Genomic DNA, 6928 nt, shown 5'->3' with positions numbered 1-6928 from the left:
GTATCATCTTGATCAGGGATACAGTTTAGACTTAGCTGGTAACTGACGGGCTCTAGACACTTTTGAATAGTTGCTGGTCCCTTCCATCTTGGAGAAAGTTTGGCAGTGAAACTTGATGCAGCATGAGACAGGGGATTAACTCTTACCCAGACCTTGTCACTTGGTTGCAAATCTAGCCTTCTACAATTTTTATTGTAATATTTGTCCTGCTTTGCTTGCACTTTGGACACTGTGATTCTGGGACATCACATGGTCAGGAGCAATGGCCATGTTCCTGACCTATACACAGACTGACAGAACCAAACAAACAACACTGACTTACCTGTTCCAAAGGATTCCACCACGACATGCAGACATGGAAGAAGAATGGAAAGAACATACATTAATGTGAGTTCACATAACATAAACACAAGCTTAACAAACATTTAACATTCAGCCAACAAGGACAATAATGGTGCACTTAATCTAAAAAAGATCTCTGTAAATACTTACCTGTATACATGTATTTTGATTTAACCCTGGGATTGTGTTGAGGCAGGCAGTTGTGTGGGTTTGCTGTGGAAATGGGGTTACAGAAACCTGTTATACTGGTCATTTAAGGGCAGCTCAGGAGTAATTTCAGGGTGGGGCTTAAGGTATAAAGGAAGCAGGAAATTAGCAGGGAGAGTGTGTGTCTGGGGGCATGATATGAAATGAGCAGGAGGTCAAAGTCAGCTTTTCCAATGCTGGACCAGGCTATATGATTGTAGCTAGTTTTGGTTTCCTTTTATATATATATATATATATATATATATATATATATATATATATATATATATATATATAAACACAATGAGTGTTGTGTTGTTGTGTTTTACTTGGAGTTTTAACTTTTGTGGTGTGTACCTGAGGATAATTGATCAATCCAAGTGGAATAAAGACATTTCATTTTTCACCAAAGTTCTGAGTCCAGTGGAATCTCTGGGGCAAGTTTCATTACTGCCACCCTTCTATTGCTTGGTGGAAAAGTGGAGGGTGACAGACACTCTGTTAATGTACATCCTCAAATAGCTTTTACTGCCGTTCTGAAAGAGTATATGAATCTTCATCTGGACAGGGAGGATTTGACATCAGACTTTCAAGAGAACCCTTCAAAGACCTACCTAGAGCTATTTCACACAGTTGAATTGAAAATAATTGACTAGCCTCATACTGACCAGGAAGGTACATAGGAGTCTGGTTTTAAGCTGTTGCTAGCTCTCTTTGTGTGAAGGCCTGTAGGTCATAAGACCACCAGAAGAGGGAGGGAAAGAGAGCTTGGCCAAGTCTTTGAATGTTGTCAACTTATTCTGCCAACTAAAATAGTTAATGTAACCTGTAGGGTTACATAGTAACACCAGCTGATTTGCTAAACAACTTTATTCTATACAAATGTCACATTGATATGTCACACTCTTTCCTGTGTTATTTATAAAAGTAAAATATGGACTTCCAAGCTCTGGAAGGAAGCTAGTTTGGAGTACAACAAACAGAAAAGTGACAAACATTTGGAAGGGACCTCTATGGCAGGTTGAGATGATTACTGGTTTGGGAATGGGGCCGGCATGTTACTTCTCTCTCCCACAAATAGATCCAGGTGAAAGAAGCTGCAACTTTAATATTGATTCCCTCCCCTCACTAGTCCTTCCATTCCCAGCACAGGTTTTACAGGTCTAGGAACTGGATCTATCCTTCCTCAAACAAGAAAAAAACGCTTTTTAATAGTTGAATGATCAAAGTCTACAACTTGTTTGAACAGACTAATACAAAGTCATTAGAAATGCATATTACACGACAACAATTGCATATTAACACAGTCCTGGAGCCAATTAATCATTAGTCCATCAATATCTAATTTGCATAAAATTATTCTCTTTAAAGAGTCTATGTTTGAGGTGACAGGGTTACCTCATCGATAATGCAAATTTCACATTAATCCTTCCAGAAGCAGTCTAAAGGAATAAAGGGCTGTATGTTCCTTGCGATTCGATATCCTATAGGCCTTTGTGCGTCAGACAAAAAAAGGATAATATATGCAATTTACATTTAAAAGAATAAAATCTAATACCTTAGGCAGGGAAGAACACCTGTAATATGCTGGATTTTGGGGAGAAATGAAACTTGTGAATAGCTTTTAAATTGAAAGAATTTCCTGTAAAATGACTCATGATCCGTTGGGCAAATGAGAAAAGAAATCAGCACTAAACATGGGAGTTTTCTGACACAAGGCCAAACACCAGCAGATCCCTACATGCACACACACATAAATATATATATATATAGCAATCAATAATATGTAAAATGAATTAGATGCTTAATAAGGACAAGATGAGTAAGGAACTTATGATATCTGTATTTTATTTGCTTGCTATTTACTCGTATATTGTTATTTCAATTTTAAAAGTGAATATAAGGAGTTGTTATTTCAGATAGGTTGCTTGGTAGAGGGACCTCCACACTCAGGAGTTGCCCATGTCAGCTTGAGAAAAGCCTATTGTCAGGCTCAAGTGGGCAAGGGTGATGCAGGCTGAGATAGTGGAGTAGATGCAGAAATGCTTTGGGAAAGCACCACAGCATCTAGCAGTAGGAGCAGAATTCACAACCATGATGACCAGAGAATGATGCCCTCTAGGATAGTGCTCTGAAAATTGGAGGAACTGAAACATGGAAGTCAGCCAGGGTTTGGGTTTGGGGTGTCCTGCAGGGGTTACTGCTGAGCTACAACAGAGAGTGGAAGGAGAAATATATTGCCTTGAATTTCCTATTTCTGTATGTGTTGCAGAACTGTCTAAAATTATAATTACAATGGCTTCATTGTCAAATCAATCAGATGTTAAAAAAAAACAGGAAAATAAACAAAATAAAGCAAATTCTTAGCTCCTTTCTGAGCCTGCCATTACTCTGAAAGACATCCCTCTCTGTAAAGCTAGACACTTAATCTTCCGACGGCAAGACATTTAGACAGCTACACATTATACCTCCCAAAAAACTAATAGTAATGTGGTATTTGTTTGACAGATATTTTGGGATTTACAGTGTAAGTCCACTTGGCTACCTCTTACAACAATATGGAAGGCAATCACATCAATAAGACTATCTTATAAAATCTAACTTCTGATACAATTACTGTAATTATTTCAGACACTGTTAACCAGGTTGATTTGATAATTTGCATACCAAATACATGTTTCACAAAACACTACAAATTATACAAAGTACCAAATAAATAGTACATACAACATAAATCCAAAAGTAAAATATAGTTTAATAGTTCCATCAGTATTGTGAGCTGTATTGTGAGCAGTGGGGTTATAGTTATAAGTTTATAAGATTGTGTGAGTGTCATGGGGGGGGTGTGGTCTAGAAGTCTAGAAGGGAAAGTGCATAGTTGGTGAAGAAGGGTAAGATTCTGCGTATGTTGCTCAGGAAGAAGCGATAGTTGAAGTGAAGATGTGCTTGGAGTAGCAGAATATTCACAGTTGTAGAGGCCAGAGTGTAGCTGATTCCAGTGGAATGGAGAGTGAGAGATCAAAAGAAGGGGAGGAGCAGGCAGGGAGATCAGAATTTTAAAAAAAAGTTTGAGATGATGAGTGCATCCAGGATGAGAGATCAGACAGGAAGACCTCCAGCAATATGTGAAGAAGAAATCAAGTTTGCAGGAGTGGGTGGATAAGGATAAACTGCGTCGGTTTTGAAAGAATCTTGGAGGCTTCCTTTCAGTTATGGGATTGACAAAGAAGATCAGTATATTCTTATTTAATGTTACATGGTTAAGTTTCATTGTGTCAATACAACATTTTAAACATAGAGAGTTTATTTAGGGAACCATCCTTGTACAATCTTCAAGAGTAACAAGCAAAATTTAATTCTTCTACCTAAGTGCTACTTTTATTGAATCACTCAAGGATGTTAACAGTGCATTAACTCGAGGTGCTTGTATTATAACAGATAATCATTCTGAGATGCTAAATGTTTCAAATAAGTGTTCAGCACACAGCCTTAAAAGAATCAGAGGGAAAGTAGCTGCTCAGAAACAAGGTGCTCCTTTAATGAACATTACTGTCATTCAAATTAAACCGACCCACTTTACCAAAACCATGCATTCAAGGGCACAAAGGGACTACACATAGCATTTAAAGAAGGTGTGGTTTCGGCACATCTTGCCATTACTACACCACATTCTATAAGTGCTCCCAGCTGGATATGACCTTGAGACATTTCAATCCCTTAGGGCTTGCCAATAACTTGTAGAGCAAAGGATTGTGGCAGGAAATGGAAATGGCTTAAATTAAAGTGATTCTGTTGTCCTTTTACACTCTTTGCTGAGATGTGGGATGTGTTGTAAATGTGATCCATCAAGACATTGATTCACTGGGATAAGGAAATGTATTGAGAAACTTCAAATGCATCAAAGGTGGAGCTAGCTGAGAGAGGGCTGGCTGTGAGGAGTCCTGCTATCATAAAGACACTCATTAAATGCCTGCTTCAAATAAGAAAAACACAAATATGCAGCAAAAATATATATATAGAGTTAGGTGCATAAATATTTGGACAGTGACACAATTGTCATCATTTTGGCTCTAAAAAAGTCTTGGGTTGCTTTCGCAGTATGCTTCGGGTCATTGTCCATCTGCACTGTGAAGCGCCATCCAGTGAGTTTTGAAGCATTTGGCTGAATCTGAGCAGATAATACAACCCTAAACATTTCAGAATTAATTCTGCTGCTGTTGTCAGCAGTCACTTAATCAACAAATACAAGGAAACCAGTTCTGGGCAACTATTGTGAAGGGGTTTTTCTTCACGGGGGAAAGAATTCCTCTGTCATCCACCAGTTATTCTGTGGTCTTCTGGGCCTTTTGGTGTTCCTGAGCTCACCAGTATGTTCTTTCTTTTTAAGAATGTACCAAATAGTTGATTTGGCCACACCTAATGTTTTTGCTATATCTCTGATTGGTTTTGTCAGGCAAAACTGAAGGCAAAACACCCCAAGAACAAGCAGGAACTAAAGACAGCTGCAGTGCAGGCCTGGCAGAGCATCACCAGGGAAGAAACTCAGCATCTGGTGATGTCTATGGGTTCCAGACTTCAGGCAGTCACTGACTGCAAAGGATATGCAACCAAGTATTGAAACTCACAATTTATTTCATGATTATGTTAGTTCTTCCATATACTTTTGAGCCCCTAAACCACATATAAAAATGTGTGTAATTCCTACACCGTTTCATTTGGATGTAACTACCCTCAAATTAAAGATGAAAGTCTACACTTAAAGCACATTGTTTCCTTTCAAATCAATTGTGGTGGCATACAGAGCCAAAATGATGACAATTGTGTCACTGTCCAAATATTTATTAACTTAACTGTATATAAAACATTAGGTATTTTTCTTCCACAGCTTTATATGACATACCAGATGTATATTCCAGATTTAGCTATGTATTTTAGTTTAATACTTTAATGTCTGTCCAGGAATTAGATGTAAGGTGCATGTATAGTAAATTCAATTGCATATCTAAATACATCAAGTTTTACCATAAACAATAAAACTATCTTGCATTGATATAAAGATATACATTATATACATTAGATGTTAAGATAACACCATACATTAACTTCAAATGCCTGTTATTTTCTTTCCTTAAACCTCTCAGTTCTCAAATAGCTTCTCTGTGAAATGATTTCCATAATTATAAAATATACAATTATATTCAAACCAGCAGAAAAAAAAAAAATCCTACTGAAAACTTCACTGATGAAGGTTCAGCATCAGTGGGATGAGATGGGATGAGCTATTCGGAGTAGAGATCCACTACCAGCTAACACAACTGTGGGACGCATTGGAGTCAGCATTTGCCAGTATCCCTGTGGCACACTTTCAACACTTTGTAGAGTCCATGCCCTGATGAACTGAGGCTCTTCTGAGAACAAAAGGGGTGCAACTCAATATTAGGAAAGTGATTGTACTGCTCTGTACACTCAATGTATATATGTGTGTGTGTAACATTTTCACAAATAAACAACTCACTTAATATAGGTCCAGAAATCTCACTATTATCTTCCTGAAACAATCACATACACATACATCTTTGAACACTGTGAAACATGAGTTCTGGGCTCTACATAAACATTTTCACAAGTTTGGTAGAAAATTGAATAGCAGAAGGAAAACTAACACCCAAAAAGTACATTAATCTAGCAAGTAAACACCTGAAACACGTATTTACTACTTTAAAATTGCTTTGAAAGTTTTTCAAGGCACGATACGGTACAAACAACACCACAACTGCTTCAGAATCTTATTAAAACCAGTCTGCTGAAAGGTTAAAGCGAACGTGGCCCAAATTGACAAAGATGTCAGTAAGGTTAAATCAGTCTGATGATCATTAGTAAGAAACCAATTCTTTCACATATCTCTTCAGGCTAATGGGACATAATGTTTTCTCCTCTGCAGTAATGAATCCTAATTGTTGTATCTAAACAAATTAAAGAACAGGACTCTGGTTAAAGTCATATTTCGTAATATTAGAAGGAACTGTTATCACAATGTACTCATTTTGCTTGATGTGTTAGGTGGTTTGTCAGGTGTGTTGGATGGCAAATCTACCTTTATTTTGCACAAGTCTCTGTTTTCTCAGGTTTTATCTCACTCGCCTGTTTCCTAGCTAGAATTTGCATGTGTTCCCATCACACGTGAGACATTTTGCCCAAGCCAAAGACAAAATGAGCCTCTTGGGGTTTACATGAGCTGTGTTTATTTTAATCAGAAATGGCTGCTGTTAACCCGACATATTGCAAATGATGCAAAATGCAGGTAGTTTATCTGCAAAGTGGCTTTTCTTAAAGTTCCTGTGCTATTGTAAACGGGGAATGTTGGGAAGTGTTATGTGCATGTACAGAGAACCTGTTTTAG

General features: G+C 37.6%; 1 long non-coding RNA gene across 1 annotated transcript; it reads left to right on the top strand.

Moving 5' to 3' along the window:
* The first annotated feature begins 313 nt into the window (after nt 1-313).
* Nucleotides 314-5289, top strand: LOC136758279 (uncharacterized). Its single transcript, XR_010819945.1, has 2 exons — nt 314-387; nt 4982-5289. It is a non-coding gene; the product is annotated as an uncharacterized LOC136758279 (long non-coding RNA).
* Nucleotides 5290-6928: the final 1639 nt, after the last annotated feature.

The sequence above is a fragment of the Amia ocellicauda genome, chromosome 9 (assembly GCF_036373705.1).
Source record: "Amia ocellicauda isolate fAmiCal2 chromosome 9, fAmiCal2.hap1, whole genome shotgun sequence".
NCBI classification, from domain to species: domain Eukaryota; kingdom Metazoa; phylum Chordata; class Actinopteri; order Amiiformes; family Amiidae; genus Amia; species Amia ocellicauda.
The sequence above is the reverse complement of the archived record's forward strand: the minus strand, read 5'-3'. Positions and strand labels throughout refer to the sequence as shown.